The following is a 22,004-nucleotide window of genomic DNA, read 5'->3' as shown; positions in this document are numbered from 1 at the left end:
ATGCTTATTCGTGTTGGTTTCAATTCTCCAAGGTCTAGTTTAGCGTATAGTGAATACGGCATTAAATTTATACTAGTACCTAAGTCTGCCAATGCTTCTATTGAACTAAGACTACCCAGAAAACATGGAGTTGTGAAACTTCATGGATTTGAGAGTTTTTCTGGTAGTTTATTCAATAGCACTGCAGAACAATTAGCATTCATAGTAACAGCCGAAAGTTCTTCCATTTTCTTTCTATTTGTGATTAGATCTTTCAGGAATTTAGCATATCTTGGCATTCCTGAAATCACATCAATGAAAGGAAGATTTACATTTATTTATTTAAACATATCCAAGAATTTGGATTGCTCGGCTTCAAGTCTTTCTTTTCTCATTTTACTCGGGTAAGGAAGTGGTGGTTGGTATGGTTTAACATAAGGTTTAGCTTTAACAGTGTTATCTTCATTAACCTTTTCAACAACCGGTTTTGTTTCCTTATCTTGCTCAGATTGTGGTTCTTGTGGAGTAGGAATAGAGTCATCAGAAATTTCAGGTATTTCAGGTGGTTTAAGTGTAATACCACTTCTCGTGGTAATGGCTTTAGCTGTTTCATTCCGGAGGTTAGCATTTGTATCGCTAGGTAGACTTCCCGGTTTTCTTTCACCTATCAACCTTGCTAGGTTACTCACTTCTTGTTCCAGATTTTAAATAGAAGCTTGTTGATTTCTAAATGCTTGAGCATTTTGTTCATTAGTTTGTTTCTGATATGTGAAAAACTGCGTTTGAGATTCAACTAGCTTCGACATCATGTCTTCTAAATTTGGCTTTTTATCATCGGTTTGTGGTGGTTTAATTGGAAAAATAGGTCTTTGCTGATTGTAAGTATTATTGGATACTTGCTGATTGCTAGGACCTTGTTGATTGTTGTATGGAACATTTCGGTTATAATTCTGATTTTGATTGTAGTTTGATCTTGGCGGTTGATAATTATTCTGATAATTATTTCCAGGCCTTTGGTTCATGTATGAAACATTCTCTCTTTGTTCCATTGTTTGTTCAATACTGAGACAATCTTTTGTCAAATGTGGTCCTCCACACTGCTCACAACTAATTCGTATTGCGTGAATATCTTTAGTCATCTTTTCCATTCGTCTTTCGAAAGCATCTATCTTTGCGGAAATGGAATCAAAGTCATGGCTAGAATCGGCTCTAGCTGCTTTAGATGATCTAACGATGTCTTTTTCTTGATACCACTTATGTGAGTGGGAAGCAGTGTTATCAATAATTTTGTAAGCTTCAGTTGATGTTTTCTTCATAATGGAACCACCAGCTGCTATGTCGATGTCTTTTCGTGTAGTAATATCGCATCCTTGGTAGAATATTTGTACTATTTGATAAGTGTCTAAACCATGTTGCGGACATCCTCTTAACAACTTTCCAAATCTTGTCCACGCCTCATATAATGTTTCATTTGGCTTTTGCGTAAACGTAACAATTTCTTCTTGAAGTCTTACGGCTTTGTATGCCTGAAAAAATTGTTTAAGAAATTTTTCAACTAAAACATCCCATGTATCAATCGCCCCTTCAGGTAACGATTCTAACCAATCTTTGGCTTCTCCCTTTAAAGTCCAGGGAAATAACATAAGATAGATCTGTTCATCCTCAACTTCTCTGATTTTGAATAGTGTACAGATCCTATTAAAGGTTCTAAGATGTTCGTTTGGATCTTCCTTCGGCGCACCACTAAATTGGCATTGATTAGTTACCATGTGTAGGATTTGTCCTTTGATTTCATAATCTGGCCCATTAATGTCTGGTTGAGTAATTGCATGACCTTGGCCAGTGCGTTTAGCCCTCATTCGGTCTTTCATACTTAGAGGTTCCAGATTTTTCATGATTGAATTTGTTGAATCTGAATCACTAGAGGATTCTGACTTAATGGTTTCTTCCTCGACAACCTCTGAATGAGTAATCTGTGGTTCAGGAGGAATGATTAGTGGTTCAGGATCTCTGAATTGTCCCTGAATATCCTCCGGATTCTCAATTGTGAGGTCGGGTTCAAAAAATGGATTATCAAAAATTTGAATTGGAGTACTTGGTCGACTAGATGACGATTCTAAAGAAAAATCAACGGCGACAATATTGGCTAGATGTCTTGATCGAGTTACAGGTGGTGAACGTATGAAAGGTGGAGAACGTTTTGCTCGGTGCATTCACTGAATATCCTATAAGTTATAAAAATAAAAATTATATAAGTTATCAAATTAATAGACTTTTCTGATTTTGCCCACGTTTCGAATAGCCAATAGATGCAGCAGGTAGCTAGGACCCTTTAAATCGAATGCCCACAACTCGCCACTAACAAATCCAACTATTACTACGAACCAGAAAATTTTGGATGTCTATCAATTTAATCGCTTAAAATAATTTTTCGACGAAATTTAAAGAAAATAAAAAAAATTCTATGTCCTAAAAACTAGAGCGTCGAGAAATAAGAAAGAAAAAGAGTGCGTCAAAAAACAACGAAAAATAAAAGGTAGAAAAATAAGCGTCGAAAAATAAAAGTCGAAAAATAATAAAAAGAAAGTAAAGCGTCGAAACTTAAAAGTCTAAAAACTAAATATTAAAAATTACGTCTAAAGGTATTAAAGCTTAAAAGGAATTCTATATCCAAAACAACAATAACTTAAAAAGTACTAAAATCTTAAAACGGCGTCACAAAATTCTAAAGCACCTAAATCTTAGTTTAAAGAAAAAGCACTTAAGGGATTTTACGGCAAAGCCTAAAAATCTAGAAATAAAAATAACTACGGCAAAAACTATATCTTAAAACTAGTTACGAACGATAAATCTACAATTACGTACTAAATAATAAAAAGATACAAAAATATAAAAATAAAACTTAAAGTTATAAAAATACAATTTTTATAAAAATATTATTTTTATATTATTTATATAAAAGTATTAGCTTTATATTTAATAAAACTAATTAAAACTAAAATTACAAATTAAATAAAACTAAAACAAATTATTATTAAATATAAAACGCTAATCTACATTTAATTAATTATAATTATTATTAAAACTTAACCCTAATCGACAGTCAAAGGTTTCAGGCCTGTCAAGTCACCTCATGCGACCGCATGAGGTTTCTTTGATATGGCCATGCGATCGCATGGACTGTGGATCCAGGAAAGAAATTGGGCTGCTACAGTGTTCGGCCCGATTACTTTTTATTTTTTTTAACTTATATAAAATATTTATATAAATAAAAACTTATATTTTAAAAATTACCTATTAGTTTTTGTAACTAAAAAAATACAAACTTTTTAATTTTAAAACGTAAAAATATAGTAATATATATAAATTTATTTTTCTTTTTTTTATGTTTTTATATTTAAAACTTACTATATTTTTACAAAAATAGATTATAAATAAATATATTTTTTTTAGAAAAATAGTATTTTGCTTCGGCGTTTGAGTGATCCCCGGCATCGGTGCCAAAAATACTTTATGTTATGCGAGGTGTATACGAAATAGTTATTTTTTTTATTGCGAAATACTATTAAATACGATACAATTTTACATAAGTTATTTATTTATTTATTGAATGGAATATACCTAAACCTTGCTACAACACTTATAGACAGTGTACCTAATCGTAGAGTAGTGTAGTTTTTAGTAAGTCTGGTTCGTTCCACAGGGAGCTCGCTGAGTTTAACGCTATATTTTTAAAACTATATTTGTATATATATATATATATATATATATATATATATATATATATATATATATATATATATATATATATATGTAATGACCCGAAAATTTGCGACTAAATTTAAACTTAATCTTTAAAGGATTAATGATTTTGACACGATAAACAAAGTCTGTAAAACTGAATCTCAAAATTTTTGAACTATTCAAGTACCCTTCGATTTTCTCAACGATTCGCGAACAATTATATGTAAATAGATACATATATATACTATAACTTGAAAACGTAACAAAGTTTTAATTGCATAATACCGTACATTAAACTTATTGGTTTATATATCTAATTGAATATATATGATTTCAAGTTATTTAGTAAACGATAGTAACATTCGATTATTGATTTGATTGATATTTAGATAAGTTAACTAAAACGTTTAAGATGAACCAGTAAAACACTAATTTGATAAAGTATTTTTAAATTGCTACAGTACCCAAAATGCTACAGTGTTTTCGAAAATCACTATTTGCTACAGTAAAATTGACTTTGCTACAGTGAATTGCTACAGTAAAACACTATTTTAAAAATGTATTTTAACAAATAGTGAGACGATGATTTATAGAAGTAAATGACCAAAATACTCGAAAGTTTAAGATATACTTTGAGTGGTATAGTTTAGGAATAATTTAAGGCTATATTTTAACAAAGGTACGAGTCACGAAATGTAAAATGCAAGTTTTCTCAGCGTACGAAAGGACATTCGAGAAACCGGAACCGGGACATAAGTCAAGTAACAACGTACGACTTATCGGAACAAAAGTTACAAGTTAACTATGCACGTAAATATAATATAATATATAAATAATTATATAAATTAAATATAATATATATTATATTTAAATATGTCGACAAACTAAAATACAAAACGATTGTGAGCTGGAAAAAGAGGCCATGCGATCGCATGGCCATTGTGCCTCAGACCCATGCGATCGCATGGGAAGGCTGGACAGGCAACCTCTATAAATTCAGTCGAATTCTTCCATTTTTAACACATATATTACTCCGTATTTATATTATTATTATTATTATTATTATTATTATTATTATTATTATTATTATTATTATTATTATTATTATTATTATTATTATTATTATTATTATTATTATTATTATTATTATTATTATTATTATTATTATTATTATTATTAAGATTAATATTATTATTAATCTTATTATTATTATTAGTAGTATTAATATTATACATAAAATACTACGACGAGGTCTTGAGCGTGTCACTTTCAAAACGAGTTTCCGAGCGAGCTAGAGCTAAGGAAAATATGGGTTATTACCAAGGAGGTTATGGGTAATGTTCGGGGGTATTTTTGTGAAGCAAACCTCGTGTTTATCATCTCCGATGCGTCTACGTGCTTTCCTACAATATTGTATATCAATATTTAACTGTGAGTTTCATAAGATCCCTTTTACTCTCTACATTTTTGGGCTGAGAATACATGCAAATGCTTTATTAACCGATATACAATATTTATATGTGTGAGTTTCATTTGCTCCCTTTTTTAATTGCTTTTGCAATCTATATTTTTGGGCTGAGAATACATGCACTTTATTTTAAACGCAATGGATACAAGTACATACTAAATTCTACACCGAGTTTGAACCGAAAATCCCTTAGCTTTGGTAACTAGTAACTGCCAGTTATAAGAACTGGTGGGCGCGTGTAGTAGTGTATGGATCCATAGGGCTTGACATCCCCGTCTGTTCCAGGTATAGAAACCCTAGCCTGAACTATTAAACAGACGTATGCTATTTGAGTTTAGTACACGTTGGTTTGCGTGTATTGTACATGTTGGTTGCATGTTAAACGAGGGGTACTTATTATACGTTAAAGTTTAGTTACCAGGGTGCTCAACTTTGTAGAACCGATTGATAAACGTTTCGGATGAAACAACTGAAATCTTGTGGTCCACCTTTTATTTAAAACATATTGATAAACGTTTTGAATGAAACAACTGAACTTTTGTAATCCACATTGATATACGGATTATGTGTAATATTAAAACTATGAACTCACCAACCTTTGTGTTGACACTTGTTAGCATGTTTATTCTCAGGTTTCTAGAAGTCTTCCGCTGTTTGCTTATACGTGATACAAGTTATGTGCTGGGAGTCATACATGCAATATACAAGAAACTTGCATTCACCAAACCATTACCATGTACCTTATTTTGACTGTATTGTCAACAGATGTATTATTGTAAACCATTTAAATGGTGATTATCTATACGTAGGAATTATCAGATGTTAAAAACCTGGAATTTATATATTCATTTATGAAATACCTTTTCAAACGAATGCAATGTTACAATACGTATCACATAGAGGTCAAATACCTCGCACTGGGACCAGATGTTGATGTATTCGTCCAGGTGGATTAGGACGGGTCACTACAATATATATATATATATATATATATATATATATATATATATATATATATATATATATATATATATATATATATATATATATATATATATATATATATATATATATATATATATATAAGTAGTATTATTATTATTATAAACAGGGGGTTTTACCGTTTAATGACCGGTTTGTCGATTTTATGTCTTAAGTCACAATTAAAACCTAATGTAAAATATTAAAAATAAATATAACTTAATTTAAAGCGTAAAGTAAATGACGATAATAAAATTGCGATAATTAAAAGTGCGATAAATAAAATGACGATAAATAAAATTGCGATAATTAAAAAGTACGATAATTAAAAGTGCGATAAATAAAATGACATTAAAAAAAGTGCGATGAGATATAAAATAAAGGAATTATGCTTATTTAAACTTCCGTAATCATGATGTTTGACGTGTTGATTTTAGTTTATTGCCATGGGTTAATTGTCCTTTGTCCTGAATTATTCGATATGTCCATACGGGTTTGTCCATAATAGTCCATCAGTCATAATTATAAAGTGCGAGAGTCTTCGTCAAATTATCCTTATACCCGAAGTCAAATATTCCAACTAATTGGGGATTCGAACTGTAACAAGGTCTTAATACTTTGTTTAATGAATACACCAGGTTATCGACTGCGTGTAGTCCAAGGTTTTTAATATTTTGTTAACAATTACACCAATTACCCTTGAATGTAATCCACCCCTGTTTCAACGAGTCCATTGACTATTAATCCATCCCCGTGTCCGGTAAAATGAATAATTATTGGTATTTATAGATATCCCGCCCACCGTACCCGATTAAGCGTATGTGGTTATTTATAGATACGTCGAATTGTAACATTTAATAGTAAATTAATGAGGTATCGTTTAGTTAATATAAAACTCATTAATAGCCCATAGTCTAATTTCCACAAGTGTCGTTCTTTTGTCCAAACCCCAATTATGGTACAAAGCCCAATTACCCAATCTTAATATTTAGCCCAACATCACGATTACTTCGATTTAAATAACCATAATAATAACTTAGCTACGAGACATTAATTTAAAAAGGTTGAACATAACTTACAATGAGTATTAATCACGTAGTATTACACGGACAGAATTTCAACTTACAAACTTAAAACATTCGCCACTATAACCTTATTATTATTAACTTAAAATTAAAATTAAAATTAAAATATAAATATATATATTGAGAGTATGATGATAGATTAGAAAAAGGTGTAAAAATTACGTCGAATTCGCTGGCTATTTATAGATGTGGCCAGACTTTTCACTCCATGCGATCACATGGAGTTTGTTCCTCCAGGCCATGCGATCGCATGGCCGCCATTCCCTGCTCACAATACAACTTAAACATGGGCTGCTCGTATCAATATATTATATAATATAATATATATAATTTTATATAATTATATATATATATTATATTATATTCTTATGCATAGTTGAATTGTACTTTTAGGTCCGTTGCGTTGCGCGTTTCTTCTCGGCTCAGGTCCCGGTTCCGGATTTTAGAACGTCCTTTCGTACTATTTAATATCTTGTACTTTGCGTTTTGCGGCTTGTACTCTTGTAATTTTGATACATTTCTCATCAATAAATTAAACCACTTTGATTGTACTTTGTACTTTTTAGCTTTTTGGTCATTTGCATCTTCAAATCATCGAATATGTCTTTTGTCTTCACCTTTTATTATTTAAACGAATATCACTTGTAAATAGAACAATAGCAACTAAAAGCTTGTCTTTCTTGAAGGATAATGCTATGAAATATATGTTCATTTTTAGCATTATCAGAATAGCAATATAAAGACACAGTAGAATTAAGAATAGTATCACCCCAAGGTAATAGTAGAAGTAAACAGATTTTTCTGGTGGAAGATTGAAAAGAAGGATAACAGAAATGATAATGAGGAAAATATCAAGGATTAGAACTGGATTAAGCATTTTCACAATCTTTTGGATGTATGAACTAAGAAAGAAAGTATAGGAATGGTGAAAATAATGGAATGGAAAAAGTTTAATTTATAATGAAAATATCATACAGAGTAATCGAGGCAGATCACCGTATTTAATTATAGAGATCATAACTTCTTTATTCGCCGAAGAATCAAATCTTTTAGATTTCGAAGATTTTCTCTAAATCCCTTAAACTCCGGAAATCAACCCTATCTGCGTCAAAAGATATGACGAAACTTTATTTCTCTCATTTCACTCTTTTGTGATAGCTTCACTCGTACGCTTCGAGTAATCGAATTGTCTTATTCACATTACTCAACAGTGATAAAACTCTATTTATCAACTCATATTTGTCATGAAAACATTTTTATTGTTAGCCATGACCACCTCACTCAAATTTCGGGACAAAATTTCTTTAACGGGTAGGTACTGTGACGACCCGGAAATTTCCGATCAAATTTAAACTTTAATCTTTATATGATTTCGACATGATGAGCAAAGTCTGTTAAACCGTGTTTCAAAATTTTTGAATAGTTTACATGGATTCAGTTAACCTTTGGCAATACTCGATGATTCACGAACAATGGTGTGTAATTAATATGTAGTATATATATCTATATATAATATGATATGTATAAGTTATTATATCATTGTTATTGATATTATTATTATCATAAATAATATTAATGTAACTTATATTATTTAGTATCACCACAAATATTATTATTATCATAGTTTTATGATTATTATTGTTATTACTCTTGTTAATATTATTATTGGTATTATTATTAAATTATCTAATTATTAATTATTAATTACTAGAATTAATGATATTATTATCATTATTATTAATTTTATGATTATTATTTATAAACTTATTATTAGTATTAATATTATTATTAATACAAGGATATATTTATTAATACAGGTCGTATTCAGATACATATACATATACATATACTGAATACAGTACGTACATGTTCAATTACATGTATATATATATATATATATATATAACTACAATAAAAATATATATATAAATATTGATAAATACGTAATTATACTTAAGAAAGTCAAATTCAGTTTGCAATCCTTTTCAAACTTTATGTAAATTGATTTTCCTGTCTTCTGATCGTACCAATTAGAGATTCAAACACAAGAACACAGACAAAATCTGTTAACCATCGATTTCTCATTCTATTTTTTTATATTTCTGTACCCGATAAGAATAATTCTTGTCGAATGAATTATTACATAATGCTTGATCAATTCGAGTTATAAATCATTCATTCCAACTTCTTTTCAATATCCACATAAATTATCAATGATATCTATCTTCATCCGTCATCGAGCCATCAAGAAACACCACATCATCAACAACACCATGATCTTCAAATACTAACACACCTTCGATCAACAAAACCCACAATGCACCTGCTCTTTAATTTATGTTTCGTTTTAAACCATCTATCCACTCGCCATCACTACGAATACTAACCTGCTACAACTTGTCATCGACCACCACAACACACCACTTGTAACCACCTTGCACCTACATTATCCTAGACCAATAGACTAACGGGAACAACCATGATCAACCACCATCTACGTCACCTATCATCATTTTTCTTCACCTTACCACCACTTATACAACCATCATCATCATACGATCATCTTCAAGAACACCACCCTATCTCTTCTCTCTCTCCTAAACCATGTAAACCACCTTATTCATTTCTGTTTTTGCCATAACATCAAACACCCACGAAACTAAACTGCACCTGCTACACCCTTTTTTTCTCTTCGTGAACCAGGCTCAAAAAGACTGCTAATCTTCTGTGAATGTACGAATCAAAATGGATCAATGTGAGAACATGGCGTGATTTAAGATTCTGGCCAACTTGTTTATATTAATAGAAAAAACATATAGCGTTTATTAACTAGTCTAGTGGAGCTAATTGGCCAACATAATCAATGCATATATCCACTTGAATGATTAAAGTAATGGAATATTAGGTGAAGGGTGGGACAAGAGATAGATTCAAGTCGTTAAAATCAATTCAAATAAATGTAAGATTGTTTGTAAACTGCAAAAATCTTCGGACATCTTTTGGGCCAACGAATTTGTTTTGAGCCGTGGACTGTTTTGCTAGCTAGACTGAGGTGGTTATTTGGACCAAATACTTTATCTTTCTGGTGGGCCGAACGAATCAAATGATGAGTACATAAGCTAAGTGTCATTTCCTTTTTCTGTTTCTCCTCTTGTTCCCAATCCGATTACAGCCAAACGAAATTAATAGTAATGATAAAAGGAATCCAAGATGAATATGATAGATAATGATAGGAATCACGATGGTAATGATTATATTATTGGTTATGATATTTGATGAAGGATGATTAGGATCATGATAATAATAATCGTAATGTTTTGATGATGATGATTATGATTATGATTATGATGATCATGGTATATGGTGATAATGCTAAAAACGAACATATATTTCATAGCATTATTCCTCAAGAATGACAAGCTTTTAGTTGCAATTGTTCTATTTACAAGTGATATTCGTTTAAATAATAAAAGGTGAAGACAAAAGACAGATTCGACGAATTGAAGACGCAAACGACCAAAAAGCTCAAAAGTACAAAATACAATCAAAGAGGTTCCAATTATTGATAAGAAACGTCTCGAAATTAGAAGAGTACAAGATTCAAAACGCAAAGTACAAGATATTAAAATTGTACGCAAGGATGTTCGAAAATCCGGAACCGGGACCAGAGTCAACTCTCAACGCTCGACGCAACGGACTAAAAATTACAAGTCAACTATGCATATAAATATAATATAATATTTAAATAATTCTTATAATTATTTATATATTATATAAATAATAATGATCCGTCGGCAAGAAAGACTCCAAAATGAGTGAGCTGTATTTACAAACTCCGCGACTCGCGGAGTTTGAAGGCAAAAAGGGCCGCGAGTCGCGGAGCCCCAAATTCTGCAATTCCCTATAAAGCCAACCGAATTCTGATCATTTTTCATCATCTAATATCTATCTCTCTCTCAATATATACGTAAAAATATATATATAATTTATATTTTTATTTTAATTTTAATTTTAAATCCTAATAATAAGGGTATGTTAGCAAATGTTGTAAGGGTGTAAGTCGAAATTCTGTCCGTGTAACGCTACGCTATTTTTAATCATTGTAAGTTATGTTCAACCTTTTTAATTTAATGTCTCGTAGCTAAGTTATTATTATGCTTATTTAAAACGAAGTAATCATGATGTTGGGCTAATTACTAAAATTGGGTAATTGGGCTTTGTACCATAATTGGGGTTTAGACAAAAGAACGACACTTGTGGAAATTAGACTATGGGCTATTAATGGGCTTTATATTTGTTTAACTAAATGATAGTTTGTTAATGTTAATATAAAGATTTACAATTGGGCGTCCCTATAAATTACCATATACACTCGATCGGACACGATGGGCAGGGTATTTATATGTACAAATAATCGTTCATTTAACCGGACACGGGAATGGATTAATAGCCACTAGAATAATTAAAACAGGGGTGAAATTATGTACAAGGACACTTGGTATAATTGATAACAAAATATTAAAACCTTGGGTTACACTCAGTCGACATCCTGGTGTAATTATTAAACAAAGTATTAAAATCTTGTTACAGTTTAAGTCCCCAATTAGTTGGAATATTTAACTTCGGGTATAAGGATAATTTGACGAGGATACTCGCACTTTATATTTATGACTGATGGACTGTTATGGACAAAAACCAGACGGACATATTAAATAATCCAGGACAAAGGACAATTAACCCATGGGCATAAAACTAAAATCAACACGTCAAACATCATGATTACGGAAGTTTAAATAAGCATAATTCCTTTATTTCATATTTAATTTCCTTTATTTTATATTTAATTGCACTTCTAATTATCGCATTTTTATTGTTATTGTATTTAATTGCACTTTTTAATTATCGTACTTTTTAATTGTCGCAAGTTTATTTTATCGCACTTTTATTATTCGCAATTTCATTATCGTTATTTAATTTACGCTTTAATTTAAGTCTTGTATTTAATTTTAATATTTTACATTTGGTTTTAACTGCGACTAAAGTTTTAAAATCGACAAACCGGTCATTAAACGGTAAAAACTCCCCTTTATAATAATAATATTACTTATATATATATATTTGTATTTTTATAAAAGTAAACTAATATAGCGTTAAGCTTTGATTAAAAGATTCCCTGTGGAACGAACCGGACTTACTAAAAACTACACTACTATACGATTAGGTACACTGCCTATAAGTGTTGTAGCAAGGTTTAAGTATATCCATTCTATGAATAAATAAATATCTTGTGTAAAATTGTATCGTATTTAATAGTTTTTCCTGTAAAAATATAAGCTATTTTATATACACCTCGCACGACATCAAGTTATTTTTGGCGCCACTGCCGAAGATTCGTTTAAAAGCCGGAAGCGCAATGCTAATATAAAAAAAAAAGATTTTTAGTTTACTTTTATTAAAATTCGTTTTTATAAAAATACGTTTTAAATATTCGAAAATATAAAAAGAAAAACAAAAATATAAATATTTTTAGGAGTTTGATAAATATTTAAGTTTTATAAAGTTTCTTTAGTTTGTAAAAATATAAGTTTTATTTAATTTATTTTATAAATATATTTTATAAATATAAAAAACTGAAAAAAAAAAATTTATAAATCTATTTTTAAGATATTTTTAAAATTATAAAGTAGTTCTATTTTTATTTAAGTTTTTAAATATAAGTTTTTATTATACAAATATTTTGATATAAACAGAAAATATAAAAACAGAAAAAAAAATCGCGTCGAATTTATTTAACCTGTCATCTGAAAATTTGAACCCCGCGAGTCGCGGAGTTTTCTGCTTCGGGCACCGCAACTCGCGGAGCCGCCCTGACAGGCCAGACCAGAACCCTAATATCGCATTAATTACGGAGTATATTTTAATTTTTATTATTAACACCCTAATTAGGGATTGTTTAGTTAATTAATATTAATTAATTTAGTTTTATTTATTTAATTTGTAATATTAAGTTTATTTAGTTTTATTAATATATAAAAATTAATAGTTTTAATAAATAATTAATATAAAAATAATATTTTTATAAAAATTGTACTTTACAACTTTTTGTATATTTTTATATTTTGTCCCTTTTTAATCGTTTTAGCGTAATATTTGTATTTTTAGCTCATATTTAGTTTTAAACTTAGTTTTTGCCATAGTTATTTTTATTTCTAGATTTTTAGGCTTTGCCGTAGAATTCCTTAAGTGCTTTTTTCTTTAGACTAAGATTTAGGTACTCTAGAATTTTGCGACGCCTTTTTAAGTTTTAGTTTCTTTTTAAGTTATTTCCATTTGGGATTTAGTTTTTCCTGTAAGCTTTAATATTTTTAGACGACTTTTACCTATGTATCAATTATCATTCCAATTAGTAATCTCAATTTGCGATTATAATTTTAAGTTAGTTGTAGTAATAAGGTTAGGTTAGTCAAGTATTTTTAAGTTTTATAAGTTTCTTTTATTTTTCCGTCACCTTTTATTTTTCAACCATTTTTCTTTTTCGACCTTTTTCCGACGAACTCTTTTTCTTTCTTATTTCTCGCTATTCTAGTTTTAGGACATAGATTTTTATTCTACTTCTTATCTAAATTTCTTAAAATTACGAAAATTTATTTTAAGTGGTTAAATTAATAGACATCAAAATTTTCTGGTTCGTAGTAATGGTTGGATTTGTACGTGGACCAGGTTATTGGAGCCAAACAGTCCTCAATTATATTGAGACCAAACGAATCTTGCCCCGCTGCTGCATCTTTTGGCTATTCGAAACGTGGGCAAAATCAGAAAAGTCTATTGATTGGATAACTTATTATAATTTTTCTTTCCTTTTAAAAACTAATAGGATATTCAGTGAATGCACCGAGCAAGACGTTCACCACCTTTTGTACGTTCACCACCTGTAACTAGATCAAGACATTTAGCAAATATTACTGCCGTTGATTTTTCTTTAGAATCGTCATCCAGTCGACCAAGTACTCCAGTTCAAATTTCCGATAATCCATTTTTTGAACCCGACCTCACAATTGAGAATCCGGAGAATATTCAGGAACGATTCGTAGATCCTGAACCACTAAACTTTCCTCCGGAACCACCAATCATTCAAACAGAGATTGTTGAGGAACGAACCATTAAATCAGAATCCTCTAGTGATTCCGATTCAACAAATTCAATTATGGAGAATCTGGAACCTTTAAGTATGGAAGACCGAATGAGAGCTAAGTACGTACCTTTAATAGGATCTGCACACTATTTAAAATCCGAGAAGTGGAGGATGAACAGATATATCTCATGTTATTTCCCTGGACTTTAAAGGGAGAAGCCAAAGATTGGTTGGAATCGTTACCTGAAGGGGCGATTGAGACATGGGATGTTTTAGTTGAAAAATTTCTTAAACAATTCTTTCCTGCATCTAAAGCCGTAAGACTTCAAGCAGAAATTGTTACGTTTACACAGAAGCCGAATGAAACTCTATATGAGGCGTGGACAAGATTTGGAAAGTTATTAAGAGGATGTCCGCAACATGGTTTAGACACCTGTCAAATAGTACAAATATTCTACCAAGGATGCGACATCACTATAAGGAAAGACATAGATATAGCAGCTGGTGGTTCTATTATGAAGAAAATCGAAACTGATGCTTACAAAATTATTGATAACACTGCTTCCCACTCACATGAGTGGCACCAAGAAAAAGATATCGTTAGATCATCTAAAGCAGCTAGAGCCGATTCTAGCCATGACTTAGATTCCATTTCCGCAAAGATAGATGCTGTCGAGAGACGAATGGAAAAGATGACTAAAGATATTCACTCAATACGAATTAGTTGTGAGCAGTGTGGAGGACCACATTTGACAAAAGATTGTCTCAGTATTGAATTAACAATGGAACAAAGAGAGAATATTTCATACATAAACCAAAGGCCTGAAAATAATTATCAGAATAATTATCAACCGCCAAGACCTATTTACAATCAAAACCAGAATTATAACAGAAATATTCCATACAACAACCAACAAGGTCCTAGCAATCAACAAGTATCCAATAATACTTATATATATATATATATATATATATATATATATATATATATATATATATATATATATATATATATATATATATACCGAATTTAGAAGATATGATGACGAAGCTAGTTGAAACTCAAACGCAGTTTTTCACATCTCAGAAACAAACCAATGAACAAAATGCTCAAGCATTTAGAAATCAACAAGCTTCTATTCAAAATCTGGAACAAGAAGTAAGTAACCTAGCAAGGTTAATAGGTGAAAGAAAACCGGGAAGTCTACCTAGTGATACAAATGCTAACCCCCGGAATGAAACAGCTAAAGCCATTACCACAAGAAGTGGTACAACACTTAAACCACCTGAAATACATGTAACTTCTGATGAAGCTATTCCTACTCCACAAGAACCACAACCTGATCAAGATAAGGAAAAAGAACCGGTAGTTGAAAAGGTTAATGAAGATAACACAGCTAAGGCTAAACCTTATGTTAAACCATACCAACCACCACTTCCTTACCCGAGTAAAATGAAGAAAGAGAAAATTGAAGCCGAGCAATCCAAATTCTTGGATATGTTTAAACAGATAAATGTAAATCTTCCTTTCATTGATGTGATTTCAGGAATGCCTAGATATGCTAAATTCTTGAAAGATGTAATCTCAAATAGAAAGAAAATGGAAGAACTCTCTGCTGTTACTATGAATGCTAATTGTTCAGCAGTGCTGTTGAATAAGATACCAGAAAAATTATCTGATCCAGGAAGTTTCACAATTCCATGTTTTCTGGGTAGTCTTAGTTCAATAGAAGCATTGTCAGACTTAGGTGCTAGTATAAATCTAATACCATATTCACTATACGCTAAACTAGACCTTGGAGAATTGAAACTAACCAGAATAAGCATACAACTAGCCGATAGATCAATAAAATATCCTAGAGGGATAATGGAGAACATGCTAGTTAAAGTTGGTACTTTAGTATTTCCAGTAGATTTTATTGTTCTGGACATGGAAGAAGATTCTCAAGTTCCTCTCATATTAGGAAGACCATTCTTAAATACGGCTAAAGCAATGATAGACGTGTTCGGTAAGAAACTGACCTTAAGTATAGAGGACGAGAGTGTTACCTTTTCAGTTGATAGAGCAATGCAACAACCACAATCTGCAGATGATACATGTTATTATATTCAAACTATAGATGCACATGCAGAATTATTAGAAGAATTTCCAGAATTACAAGGAACAGGAGAATGTTCTTTAGGAGAAGGTAATGAACCAATTGATGAAGCTGAAATGTTAGCTACACTTATAGCTAATGGATATGAACCAACAACAGAAGAAATTCAAATGCTAAAAGAAGAAGACAGATATCGATACAAATCATCGATAGAAGAACCTCCGAAATTAGAGTTAAAGCCACTTCCAAACCATTTGGAATACGCTTATTTACATGGTGAATCTGAATTACCTGTAATAATATCGTCTTCTCTTACTGAAAATGAGAAATCACAACTCATTTCTGTGTTGAAAGCCCATAAACCAGCCATTGCATGGAAGATTCATGATATTAAAGGAATAAGTCCTTCGTATTGCACACATAAAATCCTTATGGAAGAAGGTCATAAAACGTATGTGCAACGCCAACGAAGACTAAATCCTAATATGCAAGATGTAGTTAAGAAAGAGATTATTAAACTGCTAGATGCAGGTCTAATTTATCCAATTTCTGATAGTCCATGGGTAAGCCCAGTCCAATGCGTACCTAAGAAGGGTGGCATGACTGTCATTACAAATGAAAAAATGAGCTTATTCCTACTAGGACTGTAACAGGATGGCGTGTGTGTATTGATTATAGAAAATTAAATGACGCCACCAGAAAAGATCACTTTCTCTTACCTTTCATAGATCAAATGTTGGAAAGATTAGCCGAGAATAGTTACTATTGTTTTCTAGATGGATTTTTCGGATATTTTCAAATTCCAATAGCACCCGAAGATCAAGAGAAAACCACATTCACGTGCCCTTATGGTACTTTTGCTTACAAACGCATGCCATTTGGACTTTGCAACGCCCCTGCAACCTTTCAAAGGTGTATGATGGCGATTTTTCACGACATGATAGAAGAATGCATGGAAGTATTCATGGATGACTTTTCAGTCTTCGGTGATACATTTGAATCATGTCTAGTTAATCTGGAACGAATGCTTATTAGATGCGAACAATCAAATCTAGTACTTATTTGGGAGAAATGCCATTTCATGGTTAAAGAAGGCATCGTTCTTGGACATAAAATTTCAAAAGAAGGAATTGAAGTGGATAGAGCTAAAGTATATGTAATTGCTAAACTTCCACATCCCACCAATGTTAGAGGAGTTAGGAGTTTTCTAGGGCATGCCGGTTTTTACCGACGTTTCATAAAAGATTTTTCTAAAATTGCCACTCCTATGAATAAACTCCTAGAAAAGGATGCTCCATTCATCTTTTCAGATGAGTGTATCAAATCTTTTAATATTCTTAAAGAGAAACTCACTAATGCATCGATCATGATAACACCAAATTGGAATCGTACCAAAGACGAAAGAAATTCTTCAGTGGTATAAAACACTATTTTTGGGAAGATCCACACCTGTTTAAAAGTTGTCCAGATAGAATAATACGCCGATGTGTATTTGGAGATGAAGCTAGTAAAATTTTAAACCATTGTCACACAGGACCAACAGGAGGGCATTATGGGCCTCAACTAACAGCAAGAAAAGTTTATGATGCTGGATTCTATTGGCCTACAATTTACAAAGACGCACACCTTCTTTGCAAATCCTGTGATGCTTGTCAAAGGGCCGGAAAAATAAGTCAACGTGATGAAATGCCACACAATGTTATCCAAGTATGTGAAGTATTTGACATTTGGGGTATTGACTTTATGGGTCCATTTCCAAAATCTCATAATAATCTCTATATTCTCGTAGCCATTGATTATGTATCTAAATGGGCGGAAGCACAAGGTCTCCCAACTAACAATGCACGAGTTGTAGTCAACTTTTTAAAACGTCTTTTTGCAAGGTTTGGAACACCGAAAGCTTTAATAAGTGATCGGGGTACTCATTTCTGTAATAATCTACTTGAGAAAGTTCTTAAAAGATATGGAGTAACTCATAAAATCTCCACCGCATATCATCCACAAACAAGTGGACAAGCTGAAAATACCAACCGAGCTTTAAAACGTATTCTAGAGAAAACCGTAGGATCAAATCCGAAGGAATGGTCCATTAAATTGGAGGATGCACTCTGGGCTTTTAGAACAGCCTACAAAACTCCAATTGGAACCACACCTTTTAGACTTGTTTATGGAAAAGCATGTCATCTTCCAGTAGAAATTGAACACAAAGCATTTTGGGCTTTGAAGACATGTAATCTTGATTTACATGAAGCTGGACGTCTACGATTAAGTCAACTTGTAATGACCCGCACTTTTTCGATCGTTCTATACTTATAAGATTAATATTTACATAAATTAAACCTTACCAACATGATAAGCAATCCAAATTGTTGAGATTTATGTTTTTGAAAAGAGTTTTACACAACGTTTGACCGTCTAGTTTGACCGATGATATCACGAACTATATAACATATGATAATTATACGTTTGTGTATATATATGTATATATACATATTTAACATGATCTAAGAATGTTTTAATACCTCATTTTGTATTAATAACAATAAGTTACAAGTATATTTTGAAACTACTAACCTAAGTTTTCAAAACGATAACCATACGTAACGTTATTTGACATAAATACTTATGACCTATAATATTTATACATATATCGTATAAGTAATGTATTTAATCACTTTTAAGGACTTAAATACATAAAACAATATAAGTATATTCACAAAAGATAGCTATATTTGAATTCTCATTCCATTTTTCACAAGATTTCTATACGTATATCTAGAGTACATGTACTCGTATCATACCTAACCTCTATACGTATTTACTATTGGTATATACACATCAAATCACCACCAACCAGCCCTTGTTCAATGCCTTATGTATAAGGTAACTACTTTTGTTATCTAGTATGACAATTTCACATGATTAAAAGATTTTTTCACAAAATTACAAACTTATACACCTTTTACACCACCATTTATACTCCATTCCATTTTCATTTTACTACACATTTCCTTTAACTAAAACACACACACTTTTAAGAGCCTTAACCTCCATAACCATTCAGCTAATATCCATGAAGATCTAGCCATAAAAACATCACTTAATCACCATAAGAAAACTCTTACAAAAACACTTCAAGAATCCTTCCAAGAACACAAGTTTACTTCCAATCTTTCATCCAATTCCATCACCCTTTTGGTTCTAGGTTCTTACTCCTCTTTTACAGCAATCTTGTCCAAGTAACTTGAGGTAGTAACTTTGTTCATAACCTTATTCGATTCATATATATATAGCTATCTTATTTTGTGATATAAAATTTTAACAACAAGAACATAGTTTGAATGTTTTCAAACTTGTTTGCAAACTAAATAGATCCTTCTAACTTAACTTTTAAAATACTTCAAGACCTGTAATATAACTTAAATATATGCTAATTTAACAAGGTATAACTTGGTTTTTCAAAGAACATCTTAAAAACTGTTTTTACGACGTCGGAGTGCAACCGGGGGCTGTTTTGGGTTGGATAATTAAAAACCATCTTAAACTTTGAATTGGAGGTTTATTTTCTGGAAAAAAATTTTTTACTATGAATATGATAACACATAAAAATTTTATGATTTAACTCAAAGTATAAGTATTTTTAGAAAAATAATCATTTAAGGTTGTTTACATGATGGAAAATGATTAACTTCATAAGTTTCACTAAAGTTTGACCTATGACCTGTGATTTCGAATACAAACTAAGGTATTTACAGTTCATAGTCTTAAAGAGGGACTCGATCCAAGGAAGTGGCAAGTTGAACCAACGAAAACGGAGTTGTAACGAAGAAACTACGACCAAAACAAAATCGGATATCCAAGACTAGTTTAGCTACGAAAATAATTGGAGAAAATTAAATAAATCACATCTTTTTAAAATAACATGATATTTTATATATATGTACTCATAATTTAATTTTATATGGTTCAGGATCACCCGTAAACAATACGAGAAGATTAATCATAAGATCCCATGATTGTACGCAACACGTCATTTGACAACACCGGTACTTTATGTACGCAACACGTCATTTGACAACACCGGTACCGTGGGTCAAGATTAATCTCGACCAATACATATACGATGGGGGTTTTATTTATTTCATTGGGGGTTTATTAAACACCTAAAAATGAACCATTAAAATTGAATTACTAACATCGGACTGCTAACTACGGACTAAGAAATTATTAAAAGTATTAAAAGTATAATAAGTATATATATGTGACGATTGTTTTAAAAAGAAAAGGTATTGATATATTATATATGGATAGGTTCGTGATATCAATCGGAGACCAAGTCGAAATTACATATCTTCAAGACAAAAGTGAGTATATAGTCCCACTTTTAAACTCTAAATATTTCGGGATGAGAATACATGTATTTTATGTTTTACGTTATGGACACAAGTAACTGGAAAATATATTCTACGTTGAGTTGTACCACTGGCATACTTCCCTGTAGCTTGGTAACTATTATTTACAGCGGTATTGTAAACGCGAATCCTGTTGATAGATCTATCGGGCCTGACAACCCCAACCGGACTGGACGACCAGTATTCAACGGTTGCACAGTACTTCGTTTTGTGACTACACTTGGTACGGTGTAGTAAGATTTCATAATAAAGGGAATATGCGACGTGATTAAATGTTAAGTATGGTTACCAAGTGCTCAACCACTTAGAATATTTTTATTAAAACGTTTATATATGAAATCTTGTGGTCTATATATATATTGCTGCCGGCATTAAACCTATATCTCACCAACTTTATGTTGACGTTTTAAACATGTCTATTCTCAGGTGATAATTAGAAGCTTCCGCTGCAACATGTTGAATTTAAACAAGATCTTGAGTATGCATATTTGTGTCAAAAATAAAACTGCATATCGGAGGATTTGTAATGTAAAATATGCTAGAAATCGTATTGTTATCATCACATGTAAAGTTTGTAAGTCTAAGATTATCGCTAAACGATAATCATCTTTTTATTGTCTAAAGCTTGTATTAAAATAAGAGTTATGGTTTGTAATGTAAAATAAATGCAGTTGTTCTTTTAAAAATGTCGCATATAGAGGTCAATACCTCGCAATGAAATCATACGTTATCTAACTCGTTCTTATGGTTAAGGACGGGTTATGACATGTGGTATCAGAGCGGTGGTCTTAGCGAACCAGGTTTGCATTAGTGTGTCTAACTGATAAGTCGTTAGGATACATTAGTAAGTCTGGACTTTGACCGGGACTGATTTAAAAACCATTGCTTATCATTGTTGGTTAAAATTTATATGTAAATATTATGTAGTACTAATGGGTTAGTTGTTGTGTGATAGATGTCGGGCTCAAAACTTGTTATCACATTCAGCGACTCCGAACCAGAATCTTCAGATGGTGTTCCAGTCATTAACCTATCCGATGACGAAAATAATATCTTTGGGGAAGACTCACAAATTCCGGATGAACCGACTATAGAGAACCCGGA

General features: G+C 31.4%; 1 non-coding gene across 1 annotated transcript; it reads left to right on the top strand.

The window, feature by feature from the left end:
* Nucleotides 1-1,383: 1,383 nt before the first annotated feature.
* Nucleotides 1,384-1,490, top strand: LOC139850790 (small nucleolar RNA R71). The gene has a single exon (XR_011760171.1). It is a non-coding gene; the product is annotated as a small nucleolar RNA R71 (small nucleolar RNA).
* The last annotated feature ends 20,514 nt before the right edge of the window (nt 1,491-22,004 follow it).

Source organism: Rutidosis leptorrhynchoides, chromosome 5 (assembly GCF_046630445.1).
Source record: "Rutidosis leptorrhynchoides isolate AG116_Rl617_1_P2 chromosome 5, CSIRO_AGI_Rlap_v1, whole genome shotgun sequence".
Taxonomy (NCBI): domain Eukaryota; kingdom Viridiplantae; phylum Streptophyta; class Magnoliopsida; order Asterales; family Asteraceae; genus Rutidosis; species Rutidosis leptorrhynchoides.
The sequence above is the reverse complement of the archived record's forward strand: the minus strand, read 5'-3'. Positions and strand labels throughout refer to the sequence as shown.